General features: G+C 50.6%; 1 protein-coding gene across 1 annotated transcript in view; it reads left to right on the top strand.

The window, feature by feature from the left end:
• SKIC3 (SKI3 subunit of superkiller complex) overlaps window positions 1–18576 on the top strand; it is a 2336627-nt gene that overhangs the window by 958621 nt on the left and 1359430 nt on the right. The gene's annotated exons all lie outside the window — the stretch shown is intronic.

The following is an 18576-nucleotide window of genomic DNA, read 5'->3' as shown; positions in this document are numbered from 1 at the left end:
TTAGAACCCCTAGTGAGCAGGATAAGAGCCAACAAACACATAGAGGGAGTCCCATTCGCAGGGAAGGAACATAAGGTGGCTGTGTTTGCCGACGATCTGTTAATAATGTTAACAAACCCGGAACAATCACTGAAAGCAATGGAAGAGGAGATTTCCCAATTTTGAAAGGTTGCAGGCCTGAAGATAAATAGAGGTAAATCAGAAATACTGAACCTGTCGGTGCCGCCAGATAAAGAAAACATTCTAAAATCCACCCTCCCATACCTCTGGGCCCAAATATCGTTAAATGCCTAGGTACATCCATCACTAAATCTCTGCCCAGCTGTTCGCCGCAGATTTCCCTCCCATGATGAAAACTATCAGAAACATGCTGCAAAGCAGGTCCCCTCTGTCTATTTCCTGGATGGGCAGGATTAATGTCCTGAAAATGATTCTACTACTGAAGCTACTCTACCTTTTCATGGCCCTCCCCATAAAAATCCCACAGACATTCTTTCAAGCCATCCAGAAAATCACAAGAGCTTTTATTTGGGCCCATAAAAAAAACAAGAATTTCACACAAGGCTAATGCCGATGCCAAGAGACAAAGGGGGCATAGGGGAAACTGACATGCGAGCATACTACCACGCAGCACAGATTAGAGTTATCAGGAATTGGACTAAAGATTATAGAGGGAAAAAATAGAGGGATATGGACAGTGCAGTGGTAGGGACGAACTTGGATGAAGTCCTCTGGGTCCCCAGAGAAAACAGACCCCATAAAATGTACAGCAGCGACATCTTGTCCTCGGTCGCAAATTCTTGGGACGCAGTGGTAAAACACTCCAACATGACTACCTTCCCGTCACCTCTAACGCCGATCTTCAGAAATCCGTAGTTGACGCCAGGGTTGACCGGAAGGGGTTTCGAAAGTTGGCAGGCAGGAGGGTGCAATAAGAGAAAGTACATGTTCGAAGGAAGAAAAATAAAATCCTTCCCCCCCAGTGCAAATCCAACTTTGAGGTTGGAGAAGGCGATAGATTGTGCTACGCCCAACTGAGGCATTGGCTCCTGGACCCCAAAGTGAAAGAGGTGGCTACAAGGGAACTAACCCTGTTCGAAAAGTTTGTTACCACCATCGCAGGAGACAAACCCCTAGTGGGGTCTGTATAGGCCCTAATCAAAGGAGTTGAAAAAGGTGGGGAAAGAAACTTCATGCCCGATTGGGATAAGGAGACAGACACCACGATAGAAGAAGCCCAATGGCTCGACCTGTGGGAAAACATACCCAATGCCGCGCAATCAATACAAATACAGGAAATATGGCTCAAGATTATGTACCAGTGGCACCTAAACCCCACCAATTAGCTACATTCTACCGAACAACATCCACACTCTGTTGGAGGGAATGAGGGAGGGAAGGGAGCTGGAGGCATATCTGTTGGGAGTGCCTGAAAATCCACCCTTTCTGGAGGATGATACAAGAAGCAGTGTAAGAAATTCTAGGGGTGAAAGAGATGCGCAACACCAGGCTGTTTATAATGGGTCTGGGCTGGCCTGTCTAACCTCCCCACGAGAGCACAACGCAAAGTCTACGTGATAGTGCTCATGGCAGGGGCCCTGCTCCTGGCCCACAAATGGAAGTCAAACAACGCACCCAAGGAGCAAGAATGGGTGGGGAAGGTATGGGAGTTTGTAGCCATGGAATGGTTGTCGTACTCCTTGCGGGGGACCACCACAAATTTCTTATGACTGGGACCTGGTAATAACATTTCTAATGAAAGATTCCAGAGGCATGTGTTGTCCAAGAAGGATGAAACTACTAGGAATTATATAAAGACCTTGCACAGCCCGCAACACCAGACACAACAAATTCATAGACAACCCAGAGAGGGGAGAGACCAGGGGAGACAAAGAGAAGAGGATCCCGCTCGGACAAGGGGAATTGTTCTCGTCATGCCCGGTCCAGGTCCCGGTCCTCGACGTGCTTGAGACCGTGTGAACCTGTGATGTCTTCGAGGAAGACATCGACGCTGGTGGCGCCAAGGTCGTCGACGGACTCTTTGGAGGCCCCGCCTCCGAAGAGGTCGTTGGCGCCATCGGCGCCCAGGCTGTCGAGGAACACGCTCGGGGCTCTGGCCTCGAGGCCTGTGTCGACGCCATCGATGCTGTTGGCGCCGCGTTCGGCGTTGACTCTGATTCACTCGATGCCCTCCATGCCTTTCGACGCCTTTTGAGGCTGTGTCGACGGGGGTACCCCGAGGCTCGGTGGAACCCCCTAGGAAGGCTCTGGCCAAGGTCAAGCATGGCTTTGGTTCACATTCTGTGCCTTCTTACCGCCATCTTGAGTTTATTTCAGAGGTGGATGAGGGCTCTGAGGATGGCATGGTTCCTAATACGGTGCCAGACAAGATTCTCTAGGGCCATAGCCAATTTGAGGACCTGAGGCAGTCCCTGCACGATGCTAGTGGGCTGGACACCTCTCCGGAGGTGGAGTTTTGTAGGCCTGAGCCTGGCACTCATGCCGACTCCTCGTAGCAGCGCCTTATGTCGAGGGTCACTGAGTACTTGGGATGGTCTGCTCCGCCGGGGGAGTTTCTTCAGGATGACCTTACGGATATCCTCGACCTTGGTCCACCAACTGACCCGGTACTGCCGTTTCATATGGCTCTACAGAGGAGAGTGGCGGCGGCTTGGACTGCTCCGGAGAGTCTCCCGGTAGTGGGCAAGTCTTTGCCGCGAAAATACCGCCCAGCCAGTAGCGACCCCTGCTACTTGTCCAAGCACCCCACTCCGGAGAGTTTGGTGGTGCAGACGGCTACGGCCCCGGCACAGCAGGCGTTGTATCCTACCATCCCTCCTGATAGGGATGACAAGCGTTTTGACGGCTGGGCGAAGAAAATGTTTTCTTCAGGGGGTATGGCGCTTCAGGCGGCCAACTCCGTATGTGCCTTGTCACGTTTCACGCACACTGTTTCCTTAGCTGCTGAACATATTCCCGAAGGGCACGAACGGGATGGTTTCCTTGCCATGGTTCAGGATGGCAAGGATTCCATGTGTGAGGCCGTTCAGTCGGGTTTGGACGTGGCAGATTGCATCAGCCGGTCCATGACGGTGAGCACCGTGATACGTAGGTTTGCGTGGTTGCGGAAGTCAGGGTTTGCTCCTGATGTGCAGGCCCGGCTCCTCAACATGCCCTTTGACGGGGAACATCTTTTTGGCAGCAAGGCTGACGAGAGCCTTGAGAGGTTGCAGTCCTCAAAAGCTGCAGTGAAGTCGTTGGGCGATGCAGTTCGACAACCTCCGCCTTTTCGTCCTAGGGGACAGCAATGGAGTGGAGGCTCCTTTCGTTATTACTCATCCTTTGGTAAAGTGAGAGGAGCTGCCAATCAAAGGGGCCACCGTAGGAGTGCCAGAGGTGGAAAACAAGGTACTCGAGGTGCCAAGGCCGCTCGGGCTGTTGCCTCTTTGCCCTCAGGCAACGTCGCAGCCACTTCAGCTCAGTCATGAGGCCATGTCCCATGGTTTTCCGTTTGGGAGAAGGCTGGCACAGCATCTTGCAGAGTGGCGCGCCATTACTTCAGATGTGTGGGTTCTGGAGATCATAACCCACGGCTACTGTCTTCCTTTCCGGCAGAGGCCTCAAGACAATCCACCATGGAATCTCTCTTTGAAGCGTCCGGATCCGCTGCTTGCGCAGGAAATTCAATCCCTGATGGAGAAAGGCGCCATAGAACTGGTGCCTGTAGCGGAGAGGAACAAGGGATGGTATTCCCCTTATTTTTTGATTTCCAAGAAAGACGGGGGATTGAGACCATCATGGACTTGCGCGGTTTGAACAAACTCCTCAGGAAGGACAAGTTCAAGATGGTTACTCTCTCTCAAGTCCTCCAGGCCCTTCAACTTTAGGACTGGTTGGTGTCTCTCGACCTCAAGGACGCTTATTTTCATGTGCCGATATATCCAAAGCACAAGAAGTACCTGAGGTTCGCGGTTGGCGACTCGCACTTTCAGTTTCGGGTCCTGCCGTTCGGATTGACCTCCGCCCTGAGGGTCTTCACCAAGCTCATGGTAGTGGTGGTAGTGCACCTCAGGAAAGGGGGGATTCACGTCTACCCCTACCTGGACGATTGGTTGATCAGGGCGCGCTCTCCCGAGCAAGTCCTGGATCATCTGTCAGTCACCTGCCACTCCCTCCTCAAGCTGGGCTTCTCCCTCAACTTAAAGAAGTCCCATTTGACACCAACTCAGAGGCTCCAGTACATCGGAGCAGTGCCCGACACATCCTTGGGGCAGTGTTTTCCTCCCCAGGTGAGGGCTCATCACATTCAGCAGATGGTGCACAAGTTTCAGCTTGCCTAGAGTCTCCCAGCGTTCGAGTTCTTGAGATTGCTCGGCCTCATGGCATCCTGCATTCTTCTGGTGCCGGAGGCCAGGTTGCGGATGAGATCTTTGTAATAGGCACTCAAGCTCCAGTGGTCTCAGTCTTCCGGCAGGATGTCGGACCCTGTTCAGGTGCCGTCCTCGGTCGCCCAGGACCTTCTGTGGTGGGCCGTCGACGACAATCTGATGAAGGCGGCTCCATTTTGGCTACCCTGGCCGGAGGTGACGATCGTGACGGACGCATCCCTCACGGGATGGGGAGCTCATGCCAATGAGTTGACAGTCAGCGGTCGTTGGTCTCCGTCAGAGTCCAGGCTCCATATCAATCTGTTGGAGCTGAGGGCCGTCAGGCTAGCCCTGAAGGCTTTTCTGCCGACTGTGCGAGGGAAGAATGTCCTGATCCTGACGGACAACACGGTGGTCATGCACTACCTCAACAAAAAGGGGGGGCAGGGTCACTTCCTCTGTGCAGGGAGGCGATGCAGCTCTGGTTCTGGGCAATCCAGCAGAAAGTTTCGATCTCACAGTTCATCTGGCTGGAGATGAAAACGAGACGGCGGATGCTCTGAGCAGGCAGAGCGTGATCTCTCACGAGTGGGAGTTGGCTCGGGAGATTCTGCTGGAGATCTTCACCCTTTGGGGGACCCCTTAAGTGGATCTCTTCGCCTCCAGTGTCAACCGGAAGTGCGAGAGGTTCTGCTCGCGGAAATTTCCTCCAAAAGGTGCCTTAGGAGACACGTTTGTGGTGGAGTGGTGATTCCCACTGCTGTACGCGTTTCCTCCAGTCCCTGTCATCCCTCAAGTACTGCAGAGGTTACGGAGGTTCGGTTCCCGGATGATCCTCATTGCTCCGGCGTGTGCCCGGAGGACGTGGTACCCGGACCTTCTCGACTTGTCCATCTGTCCTCCATGTCGTCTTCCCTACCGAGACGATCTACTCTCACGGGAGGGATGGTCAGGTTCTCCATCCAGAGGTCAAATCCATCAACCTTCACGCTTGGTTTCTGAAAGGTTGAGGTATAAGGATTGGGACCTCCCTGAAGACGTGATGGACCCGCAACAAAGTCCCTGTACCGTTGCCGTTGGCGTAAGTTCTGTGACTGGTGCAGGGTTAAGAATGTGGATCCTTTTGCATGTGACATTCCCATGGTTCTGTCTTTTTTGCTTTCTTTGGCCCACAGGGGCCTTCAAGTGGGTACCATTAAAGGTTACCTGGTAGCGCTGTCCATATTTAAGTGCTCGTCTGAAGAGTGTTCCTATTTTAAAATTCCTTTAATTTCTCAGTTTCTGAAAAGGCTCACTAATGTGTTCCCTCCGTCACCTTTCCAGGTGCCCGGTTGGGATTTAAACCTTGTTCTCAAGTTTCTAATGGGTGCTACGTTTGAGCCTTTGCATTCATGCCCTTTGAGGCTGTTAACTCTTAACTGTATTTTTGGTTGCGGTCACTTCCGCTCGCAGGGTGAGTGAGTTACAGGCACTTTCAGTTAAGCCACCCTTCATTGTGTTTCATAAGGACAGGGTTGTCCTTAGAGTTTGTCCTTCCTTTCTTCCGAAGGTGGTGTCGGAATTTCATTTAGGCCAGAAGGTTGTTCTTCCGGCGTTTTATCCTCCTCCACATCCTGGTAAGGAAGAGGGAGAGGCTCCATAGGCTTGATCCTAGGAGAGCGTTAAGCTTTTATATTTCACGCATGTCCCGGGTCAGAGTGGACGTTCAACTCTTCATTGGTTACGCTGGAAAGCGTTTGGGACAAGCTGTGATGAAACAGACTTTGTCTCGCTGGATTATTTTGGCTATCTCTGAGGGTTACCGCTTGGCGGGTAAGCACCCACCGGTCGGCTTATGGGCCCATTCTACCAGGGGCATGGCTGCCTCTACTGCCCTACAGATGTGTGTCCCTAATCGTAACATCTGTGATGCAGCCACCTGGGCTTCGGTACATACTTTTGTACGTCACTACTCCCTCAATTCCATCCGGAGGCAGGATCTGGCCTTTGGCAAGGCGGTCCTTTACTCCGCAATTTGATTGGGCATTCTAAATTTGTATATTCTAAATTCTTTTTCCACCTCCTTACGTTGGTACTGCTTTGGGAGTCTGTCATAGATATGGAATACGTCGGAGGACCCAATCCCCTCGAAGAACAAGTTATTCTCTTACCTGGTAACGTTCTTTCGATGGGATGGTCCGACGACGTATTCCATATCGCTCCCTCCCTGCCTTCCCCGCTACAGAATTTCTTATGCGATTGCAGCTTACGTTTCCGCAAGGCTTTGTGTGGTCAGACTGGCAGAAGACTGGTGCCACACGTTCTGGGAAAAAACTACAACTGAGTCTACGGGCGTCGTGCGTCCTACTTATAACATCCAGTGACGTCGGCCGTCGGAGGAGGTCCTCGAGGGCGGCGTATCGACGTCATTGACGCAGGACGCAGACACCGAAAGATTTTCAGAAGCAGCACAGCTGTGGTGATTACTGTCATAGATATGGGATACGTCGTCGGACCATCCCATCGAAAGAATGTTACCAGGTAAGAGAGTAACTTGTTCTTCTTTCTCATCACCCTTGCTCTCTACAAGTCGATGATTATTGTTATTATAACATTTCTTGAGTGGAGACCAAGCTTCGGGAAGCAACAGAGCTCTTTACAATCATAGTGGGAAGAACATGGTGATGGAATCAGAGAAACTAGGGAGCAGGGAGCTAACAGGGGATAGAGAGGCAATGCAACGTGGCAGCAATGGGTCTACAAGCAACCTGGGAAGGAAACAGTGGGGAGCAGATCACCCAGTCTCTGGTATGGTGGGGATTGGAGACTCTGTGGACCTAGGTTTTATGGAGCAGCCCCTTGAAGGGGCGCTAATTCCTTAACTGTAGAAGCTTCCAGAGTCTTGGGGTGTAGACAGAGAATGCCTGTCTTCTTGTTCTTGTGTTCCTGCAGTGGCAGAGTTCAAGTTTGCACATATCCTTGCTTCTGGTGGACCAAGATACTGAGTTTCTCTGTGAGGTTGCTTGGTGACCTCAGGGTGCCAGCCTTGTAGATGATGCAGCAGGTTTTGAAGATGATACAGGCTTGCAGCGGGAACCAGTGCAGTTTGATAAGGATCTGGGTGATGTGGTTCAATTTGCAGAGTCCTTTGAGTTATGCTACAGCATGCAGGACACATCTCGGGGGTGGGTAGTCGCAGGAAGCCATTTTAAAAGGGCCAAGCCACGACAAGGTGGGAGAGGTCCAAGGCTTCTACAGTAGATCTAAGGTTTTCTGGGATGAAAGGCTTAATTTTCCGCTAAAGTGAAAGTTGGTAATAAGCCGTTTGTGTCTTCCTTGCTATGTGCTGTTTGAAGGAGAGGTGTCTGTCGGTGACGAACTCAAGGGACAGAGGTAGCCAGCTGCAGTGTGAAGCTCTTGAGGTGCACAGCAGAGAGCAAGGTCTGGATGTCAGGGTGTTTCAGGGTTGTTGGTTAGCAGTAGGAATTCAGACTTGGAGGGGTTGAGCTTCAGCTAAGCGCTGGACATCCATGACTGGATCAATATGAGGCAGGCCTTGAACCTGTGGGTTTCTTCGATGGAGGATATCTTTAGATGGAGCTGTGTGTCGTCGGTGTATTGCTGCATGTGGTTTTGTGTGGAGCGAGGAAGGATGCAAGCGATTGCATGTAAAGTTTGTAGATCGCAGGGGAGAGAATGGATCCTTGCCGGACTCCACATGTGATGGGTAGAGTTTGTGGTCTGGGGGAATCCATTTGTACAAACTGGTGGTGATAAGCTAGGTAGGTTATGAACCAGCTGAGGATGATCTCACTGATCCCCATGCAGCAGTGTAGATTGTCAGTGAGTATCTGATAGTCTAGTGTGTTAAATGCTGTAGAGAAGTCAAGGAGAACTAGGAGGCAAGGATGGCCACCTCGATGGTAGCCGTTTCTGTCCTGCATCTGGGTCTGAAGCCAGATCAGTATGACTAAATGAGGTTGTTGGCATCAATGTGTTGAAGGAGGCGCGTGTCTACTGCTTTCTCAAGCATCTTAGATAGGAAGGGAGGATGGGTGATCGGGCAGTAGTTGCCAATTCGTCAGGGTCCAGTATTGATTTCTTCAGAAGCGAGAGGATTTGTCCAGAGGCTTGATGGGAACGTGCTTTGAGTTAGGGAGCTGTTGACGATTGTCAGGTCAGAGAGGAGTGCTTCAGTCGGATGGGTCTTGATTACGGAGGCAGGACGTATGTTGTCTGTGTACAATATGGCCTTGAGGGATGCTAAAGTGGCAATGTGGTCTCCCATAGTGAGTGTCTTAAAAGTCATCCAGGTGGTTGTGGTTTTGCTCGATGGCATGTGTAGTGCAATGTCAGTTCAGGTGTGGCATTGGTGTCTGTGTTGGTGGATCATGCTGATTTTGTTGGTGAAGAAAGAGTTGATGGTGGTGGATATTTTGTGCAGTACAGGTGGGTAGGGCACAGGATCCATGCAGTATCTGATGGCTTTGAAGAGGGCTCTTTCATTTGTTAGGTTCTCTTTGGCGGTGCCAGACCTGCTTACCCCCCTCTTTTAAGGTCCTGTTACCCTTGTCCCTCTCAGCTTCTCTGAACCTCTAATATGCTCCTTCACCCTGGATAAGTAGCATCATTACATACCACCACCTGTCTTGAAGTTCTGCCTAGGTCCACTTCAACCTTCCTCAGCAGACTTGCTGGTCTCACTCCTTCACCCTCTTCCTCTGGTCCTCGTTGTACCTCCTCTTCCCCCTCTTGATCTTGGCTCTCAAAGCTGGATCTTTCTTCACCTCCTCCTTTGTCTCCTGATGTTTCACCCTCCATCCTCTTTACTTTCTACATCCTCGCCAGATGTTCACACTCACACCTTCGTTCTCTCTTTATCTCTTTTTTCCCCTCTCCGCTCCACACTCCTCCAGAACCTTCTGTCCAAATCCCCTTTACTTGCAGGCCGCTACCAAACTCTTCTCTCAAGTTCCTTTTCCAACAACCCACCCTCCAGACTGGGTGAGGGTCTGCACCTCTGTGATAACCGGCTGAGCAGATCCTGATTGGTTAATGTCAAGTAAACAAGGCGGGCTGGGCCCAATGTAACCCTCCCTTGTGCAAACTGCACTGAGCTGGAGCGCCCTGTTTCAGCATGGTTTTGTCTCTGTATCGTATCCCCTTATACCTCCTCTCAGCCCAGCATCCTCTAATTTGGTGCAGTACCCAGCTCATTATCCTCCAGACAGTCCCCAAAGTTAGGCAGGGGACTTCGTCAGAAGATAATTGAATTTTCTTTTACTCTTACAATTTGCAGGGGAAATTAACTATTTTTTTGTAGTGTTTTACTGAATTAGTAATTATGCATTATATTTTTGCTCTCCAGTCAGTCCCCACGCGGCATTGATTGCTATGACACTGTAGTCCAAGCATCAGCCATCCCTTATTCTGCAAAAGCACTATGAATGTTAGCCTCAGCTTCATTCTACTTGTGTGCTTTTCAGACCTCTTTTCTTTCTAGCAATTTTTGAATGCGCTTTGCATTTTACAGCCCTTTGTGGTATTCCTTTGTTTGCTCTGTCCTCCTTCCCGTAATGATATTTTTGGTATTTTCATATCGATATTGTTTAAGGAAATGACGGATGCAGCCAGCATGTGCACAACTCACAAGTATGCACAGTACCAGTACCACTCTACTGCCATCTCCGTATGCAAGCATTGTTTCCGCTTGCTCCTGCGTGAAATAGTTGCTCAACATCGCCTGGGGGCTGTGCGTTTTCACAGGTCTTAAGATCACCGGCCAAATTGTTTACTACCATTACAAATCGCTCGTGTGGAGTGCTGGAGAGTGCAGTCTGCAGTGAGACGGGTGAGTGTCAGTGTCACCCGATATAAGCATCCTGCATTAAGTATAAGGCTGTATTGTTATAGGAAGCTTATTTCTAAGGAGTGGCCAATTGTCCTAATTTGCCTGGAAAAGGGGGTGAAAAAGGCTACAACCTAAGGAACGGCAATAAGCAGCCTATGGTCCCTGCAAGTCAAACTATTGGGGTTAATAGAAAATTCCACTGTGCAGGGCAAGCAGTCCTTCTACCTTCACTCAAGAAGGGAAAGATTACTAACTTCGTTAAAGGAGCTGCTGATGGCATGGTGGAGGTGCACTCTATCCTGAGCAGCCTTGAGTCCATTGTCAGCCCTGAAGCGTGTACCTCAGTTGAATTAGACAAAAATAACTTGCTTCTAAACCTTTGTTACTCGTTACAGTCCGAGGCTGCATTTGCTGTGCAGATGGAAATATCTTCAGTAACTGAAAAGACAGTGACAATGGCATCTGAACATTCAAACATGACAATGGGGAGGCTGTGCAGCTAACCATATTTAGCGGGTCTTGTTAATGACCATGACTGCTCGGGTACCTTCTGGACTCCTATCGAGGTGTCTCTGGGGTCTCTGGAGCTTCTGGAGGTCCCTCGTCCCTCAGTGGTGACCCTGACCCGGGTCTGGGCGTCTCGGGCGGCACTGTGGAAGGCACAGCCTCAATCCGCTAGAAGTACGACACATTTCACGTGACGGTGCCCCTGGCATTGGGCGCGGTGATCATGGACCCCTTGACATGGGTCACGCCCAGCGGCTGGGCCTCATACGGGAGAGATAGCTTCCCCTCCGGCCTCCGATTCCGGACCAACACACTGTCCCCTACTGCAATCGACTTCTCCGGCAAGTTTCGGCGTGCGCTTTCCCGCTCGTTTTGGATATCCCTCTCCAAGCGCACCCGGTTGTTGTCAATCACTCCAGGGCTGCGCCCTTCCACTTCCGGTAGCAGTCCTCTGGGAGAACGCTTGAATAGGGCCTCGGCAGACGCAACCCCGGTGGACTGATGTGGGGTAGTGCGGTACTCACGCAGAAATTCGAAGAGGTTTCGGCGTAGCTCCTCTCCCCCATCCAGCAAGATCCTGAAGGCCTTATTGAGTGTCTGCATGAAGTGCTCAACTTCCCCATTTGTCCTGGGCCAGAGTGGGGTGACTTTCCGGTGTTTCATCCCCCTCTCCTCACAGTATCGGGCAAACCGCTGCCCCTGGAATGGCGAGCCGTTGTCACAACAAATCTTGGTGGGTAACCCGTGGGTGGCGAACATCTTCTCCAGGGCCAGAATGGTGTGGTCGCTGGCATGCATTCCACCAGCTCCACCTCGGGATAACACGACCACTGGTCAACAACTGCAAGAAAGTACATTCCTCTGCCCATGGAGCCGAAGTCGGCGTGCACTGTCCCCCAAGGCTGCTCACTTCTTTCCATTGCCTGGATGGGCGGCCCTCTTTCCACTGGGCTAGCCGCCTGGCACGGTACGCAAACACGCACAAACTCGTCCACTCTCCTCTCCAGGTCCGGGAACCACACCTTCAGTCTTAGGCATGCCTTCGTTTTTGCTTTACCCTGGTGACCATTATGGGCGAGTTGCAGCACTTTCCCCCCCAAGGCCCGCGTGATCACGATCTGGCACCCTCTCAGCAGAAGGCCGTCTTCGGCAACTGACAGCTCGTTGTGCACCTTCCATAGTGCTTGGAGATCTCTTTGTGCCCCGCACTCTCTCCTGGCATTGTTCGTGAGCACTTCACGCCATTCCCCGCTAGCCATGGCTTCCTTGATGACCAGGAATACTTCATCTACGTTCGACACATCCGCAATTTCTTGGCCCTCCAGGGCCACTGGCAGGGCTGCTTCCACCACGTACTGCACCATCTCAATGCAGTCCACCACTTCGGCCGAGTCTCGAGGTCGCCTGGCCCCAGGGTGACGGGACAAGTAGTCCGCCGGATTGTGGGTGCCAGGGCGATACTGTAGCTTGACCCCATATTCAATAAGCGACAGCATCCATCTCTCGATGCGCGGTGGTGGCTTGGAGGAGGCGCCGGCCATAATCGGAATCAGTGGCTTGTGGTCAGTTATCACAACCACAGGCTTCCCCAGGATGTAGATCCTGAAGTGCTTGCAGCCCCACAGGATGGCTAGGGCCTTGCGCTCAATTTGTGAATACCGCTTTTCTGTCTCTGTAAGCACCTTACTGGCATAGGCGATGGGACGCATGGTTCCCTGCGGATCAGCCTGCAGCTTGCACCGCTCCTAACTCCACTGGGCTGGCGTCCACCACTATTTCTGACTCCCTCTCCGGGTTAAAATATGCCATGGTCTCTTGGCCCGACAAGGCATTTTTGATCCCCGCAAACGCCCTCTGCTCCTTCGACGTCCAGGCCCATGCCGCGTCATTCCTCGTCAGGGCCCACAAAGGCTCAGACAGCGACGCCAGATCGTGAATAAATCGTCCACAGTAGTTGACCATGCCTAGAAAGCTCCTTATCTCGGCTGGTGACTCTGGCGGGGCCTCCCCCCAAATGTCCCTTACCTTCTCCGGATCGGGCAAGATACCTCCCGCATGGAACACAAATCGGAAGAATTCTATTTGGTCCTTGAGAAATTCACATTTCTTTCGATGCAGGGTCAACCCCAAACTCTTGAGTCCCTCCAGTGCCCGCTCCAGTCTCTTTAGGTGTTCCGCCTCCGAATCACCCCTTTCAATCCCACCAAGGCTCCCCGGATGGCGTTTTGAAAAACCTCTGCCGCCGACGAGACACCGAAGCTGAGCCTCTTAAACTGGTACAGCCCCTCATGAGTCATGAAGGTGGTGATATAGCTCGACTCTGGGTGAAGTTCCAGGTAGGCAGACCTCAGGTCCAGTTTGGAGAAGACCTTCGTTCCCTGCAGCTCACCGACGATGTCATCCAGCGTGGGCGTGAGGTGACGCTCCCTTTTGATGGCGATGTTAGGCAGTCTCATGTCCATGCAGATGCGGACGGCCCCTGGTTGTTTGGGCTTCGGGGCAACGACAATTGGGGAGACCCATGGGGTTGGGCCCTCCACCCTCTCAATGTCCAGGTCGATGAGCGACTGAAGTTCCTTCTCCACCTGTGCCCTCAGGTGGAAGGGTATTCTGCTGTGCTTGAGGGCTGTCGGCCTCACAGATCCATCAATGTGAAGCCTGATGGGGTCACTCTTCAATTTTCCGACCCCCCTGAAAGATGCCATCAAAACGCTGCAGGAGCCGATCAATGTCAGTGTGATATACAGCCAGCGTAAAATGTACAATGTCAAGGGCCTCGGAAGCAGCACAACTCAGGAGGGAGTGCGGGCTCACGCTCGTCACAAAGAACCTCTCCTTGATCTTGTTGGGCCCATGCGACACCAGAGCCACAAACGCTCCCCGAATCGGTAGCAGCGTATCTCCACCGAGAGAGTATATCCGGGCCTTTGACTCTGCAAGCTTGGAAGGGCCTGGGAGAGCCTCATAGTGTTCTGCCGCTAGCATGCAGACTGATGCTCCTCTGTCTATCAAAACGGGGGTGGGCACATCACTGATGTTCACTGTGCACGTCGGTTGTCTGCTTCCTCTGGACCCTGTCGCAATGCTTGAAATGAAAAAGATCTCCTCCTCCTTTTCTTCCTCCTCAGCAATGTCCAGATCCTGCAGGCCTTGCTCAACAAACAACACACCCCTCACTCTCCGGGCACCACTCCCACCTGCTCTCGCTGGCCCCCTCGACGCCGCCACTGGGGTAGAGGCCCTGCACACCCTTGCATAGTGTCCTGGTGTGCCACACCGGCCGCAGATCCTCGTCTTTGCTGGGAATTACCCTACATGAGGCAAGTCATACCCGCAATATGGACAAGACTGCGGAGTGCCAGGCGTAGAGGGATTGTCCACCCTCCTGGGTGTCCATCGCGCCCTCCCTGGGGCGGAACGCCCAATGGCAAAAGCGTCTTCTCCCTCCCCAGGGTGCATGGCAGCGTCCATTTCCGCCCCCCTGGACTCCGCCAGTTCGTATGCCCTCCCTGTGTCGAGAATCTGTTGCAGCCTCAGGCCCAGCTCCCTTATCAACTTCCTTCTTAGCTTCCCCGAGCTGCACCCCTTGCTGGTTCCTCACCATCTCCTCCTCATTCACCCACCTGCAGGTACTTGCGAGGTGTCTCAGCCGTGCACAGAACTGGTCCAGTGACTCCTCCCCTTGCCGTCTCTCTGCACACATTACAAATCTGTCGAAATCAACATTTGCCATGGGGAGGAAGTGGTCTTGCAGAGCCTGTTTCACTGTATCGTAGGTAACCACCTGAAGATTTAGAGAGTCATAGATCCTGTGAACCTCAGTGCCCGCTGAGTACACCATTGTAGCAACCTTCGCATCATCATCCGTCTCCCCTGATGCCCTGAAAAACATTTCCAACTTCTTAACCTATAGAAGCCATTTCGGCCCTAGCTTTGATGGTGGGCCTGTAGTGTCGAATTCGGGCATAGGTGCAAGGGTGCTGTGCATTCTGTGTGGGATAGGCGCGGGGGCTCCCTCTTCTTCACCCTACTCACACATGATGCCGATAGGGTAGAGGGTATCTCTGCCAGGCCACTCCTTAAACGTTTGCACAGTCTACCCAGCCACAGGATGGGTGATGAGGCCCCAAGAGACAGGATGAAGAAATACTGGGCCTTCAGCAGTGGATGGAGACACCCCCAGCCGTCTCAAAATGTCTTCCTGGGTTTATTTTTTTATTTTTTTTAAGCCACGGCCCCTCAGAGTGAAAGGGCCATGGAGTGTCCAAAAATTGTTCCTTATTGAAAGAGGATCGCAGCCGGCGCACGAGCACCCGCCTGGGCCGCAACCGCTGCGATCCGCGTGTTACCCAAGATGGCCGCCAGCCATGTGCGTAGGTACGCGATGAAATGAGAAGACACTATCTCCGACTCGACCGGAGCAATGTCTTGTCTCCCCGTCGTCGCCGCTCCTCGTCGCCAGTGTTGTGCGCAGGCATCCATACTGAAAGGACACACACGGGACAAGTGTTGCCTGCTCGGGTCCCAGGCGCAACTGCCGGCTGGGACCTTCTTTATTAACGCTATGGGCCGCGCATGCGCATACAGCGTAGTCACTAAGCAACATTGACCCGTCTTCTATCTCCATGTCTCAACAGCTGGCGACTTCTCAGGAGAATCATGGCCTAATGTCGCATAATCCAAATAGCGGGGCTTTCTGCTGCTCTTGATGCACATAATGTGGCTTCCAGTGTCGTATAAAAAATCCTGCTGACATTATGACACAATGTTTATTGTATTGTCCAAAAACATTCTGATGTTTTGGCGGACGTTGTCAAGGCGAAAACATGCGATAATGACCCAGTAAAGGACGCTGTTAAGCCAGTTTCTCCATTTCACCGGGAGGCAGTGCGTAATATGACCTTAATACCTGATAAATCAGTGGCTCCGTGTATGGATGTGTTGGAGTCAACGAAAGTGGATGAGCCAGTGGGGTCAGAGAAAAGTTAAAGAAGGCAAATGCCCTGAAGTGGTGCTAATAGCGTGGGCCTATGTTTTGGGCAAAACTGTCAGGCAGGAGAAGAGAGTGATCAATAAAATAGAAAATGTAACACACTGGTTGTTGGCTGAAAAGGAAAAAGAAACGTAAATCAGTCAAATACCAAGGTAGTGTGTGCAGACTTCTCAGAGTATGTAGAGAATGGGCAGGCGGATCTCTCTGATAACTCATCTGTAATGTCTATGAAAAGTTGTGCAAGGCAAAAAAGCCATGTGTGTATCTTTGAGGGCCCCTGGTGAGCCTAAAGCACTACAGAGCATGAGGTTTCTTGCTGCCAACTACATTTACAGTTTTTAGTCTCTTTGATGGGGAGAAGACTCCTATCAACCGTAGCTGTTTGCTTTATATTTTTGGCATTAGAGGTGTGTTAGGGCAAATTTACAATCCCTCTTAAAATGGGGATATGATCTTGATTGTGCGGTTGATGAGACAGCAGACAGTGATATAGAGGCGAGAGGGAAGCTGCCTGGAGTAATTGTGCTCAGTCAAAGAAAGCTTGCACGGTCTGTGGCGAGGCTGTATTTTCCGAGGCTGTACTTGACCCCTGGCAAAATCTCACTGGGACTGGCTATGCTCCTTTTTAACCCCTATGTTTTCCAAACCTTGATCTTGCATTATAATAAAATCCTGGAACAAGAGGGGCCACTATCATTTGTTTAGGCATGAGGGCTCTGTGGACAGGCATTGTCTGCTCCAAGAGACCTGGCTACTAGGAGAGGCTCGTTTGATGGCTATACCTGTTACTTTAAGAAAGCAAAAAGGGGAGACGGTGGATGTCCATGAGGGGGCCTGACAACTTTAATATCGAATGGTCTGAAATCTAAAGAAATCTTCGCCCATAGTGTGTATTCCAATGTTCTAATGGTGGAAATATATCTGCACAATGTAACCTACTGGTGGTGAATATCTATGAGCGCCCGGGGGGGGCAAGGAACTATCCAACATTGTATTTATGTAATTATGTGTGCTAGATCTGTCCAGTGTTATCATTTAGATTTGTTATCTGTGGTGATCTGAATGTTAACTACCTTTCCTATGCTACAAAGTCGAAAAATGATGTAAAATCTGGGTTGAGACCGGTCATAAGGAAAAACGACCGAATTTTGGACTAGATTTATTGAGGACTTGGAGCTATATATTCTTAATGGAGCAGTGAAGGGTGATGTCCCTACTGCAACCACATGGAGAAGTGGCTCCAAGTCCACTATCGATTAGGTCTATGGTTGTGAAAACGTTGTCCTATTTCTATTTGTTTATTAAGCGCTAAAAGCCCTTAGGCATCAGGGCACTACACAGAACAAATACAACACAAAACCAAAAAAGACAGACGAAATGGCCAAGTCCGACCTTACCTAAGCAAATAATCTAGTTTTCAAACCTTTCCTTAAAGCAAGATAGATATTTTCTTTTCGCAAGTTTCTGGGCAGCTCATTCCATGCTGTACAATCAAGACGGCAGAAGAATGACCTAGGGAGGATGAGACCATGTGCATCAGAAGACCGTAGGTTACGGGCAGGTATGTAGATTTCCAATTCCTCCTTCAAGTAGGAGGGGCATTTCCAAACAGACATTTATGGCCCAACGTGAGTATCTTAAACTGAACCCTTGCAGCGACAGAGAGCAAGTGAAGCTCTTTCCGAGACCCAGACACCGGTTCTTTATAGGCGATGTTGCAAACCACTTGAACCGCGTCATTTTGAATCTTTTGTAATTTACCCAGGCATTCCTTGCTTGTCCCGCCTAGCAAGGAGTTGCAATAATCAAGTCTGGGTAAAATGATAGCTTGAAAAAACTTCTTATGATATTTTAGGGTGAACCGTGTGCAAATCTGTCTCAAGACCCTCGGATAGTAATTGGAGTTCTTAACCACAGGATTTACATGGGCATCAGCATTAAGCAAGGCTTCCATGTAAATACCTAGGGTTTTTACTTTATCCATCAGAGATATACAACCTCCGTCTACACTAAAGCTCTTCTCAGCAGGGCTCAGCATTTCTCTGGCATGCTTCGACCCATAAACCATTAGTTCTGTTTTGGCTGCATTTAAACATAACAAATTTGCGGTCATCCAATCGTTGATAAACTTGTAGATTTTATTCAAGTTTTCCTGATCAATTTTGCGATTCCTGCTGAGCTCCATAATTAACTTAAAATTATCGGCATCATTTGTGAACTGTAGCCCCAGTTTCTCCATTTCAACACATAAGGGCTTGATATAAATGTTGAACAAGGATGGGGACAGACAGGCACCCTGTGGGACACCACAAGCAGTCGGAACAGGATCAGATGAGGCGTCTCACCAGCAAACTCTAGATTTACAGCCACAGAGCAAGAAATCCATCCACTTGTTAGTGTTCTCTGAGCAAGGACCTGTATGAACCAATGTGTTCAGCAGCCATTTATGATCAACTAAGTCGAAGGCTGCTGATAAATCAAGAAGAATCAGCAGCCCCGAACCCTCCTTTCTAAAGCTGTTATCATATGAGTTTGTAGGTCTAGCAGGGCGCTCTCGGTTCCACGATCACTGCAGAAACCTGACTGTTTCTTATGCAGAAGACCCGTAACCTCCATGTGATGTTACAACTGGATGGTAGCCATTATGTCTATATTACTTTCAGAAGGTATGGGGTATTTGTTATTGGCCTGAGATTGGAAGGTTCCTTTAGATTCAAACCTGTTTTTTGATATGGGGGTTACCACAACATCCTTAATGGCTGGGGGAATAATGCCTAGTGCAAAGGAGCATTTATAAATCTTCTAAAAGGGCACACACATTTCCCTTTTCTGCAGGATACTTTTTGAGGGAAGAAGATCTCCAGGACAGCTAGTCGGTT

The sequence above is a fragment of the Ambystoma mexicanum genome, chromosome 6p, assembly GCF_040938575.1.
Source record: "Ambystoma mexicanum isolate Mex_15411 chromosome 6p, UKY_AmexF1_1, whole genome shotgun sequence".
Classification (NCBI taxonomy): domain Eukaryota; kingdom Metazoa; phylum Chordata; class Amphibia; order Caudata; family Ambystomatidae; genus Ambystoma; species Ambystoma mexicanum.
Note: the sequence above shows the minus strand (reverse complement) of the source record. Positions and strands in the feature narration are given on the sequence as shown.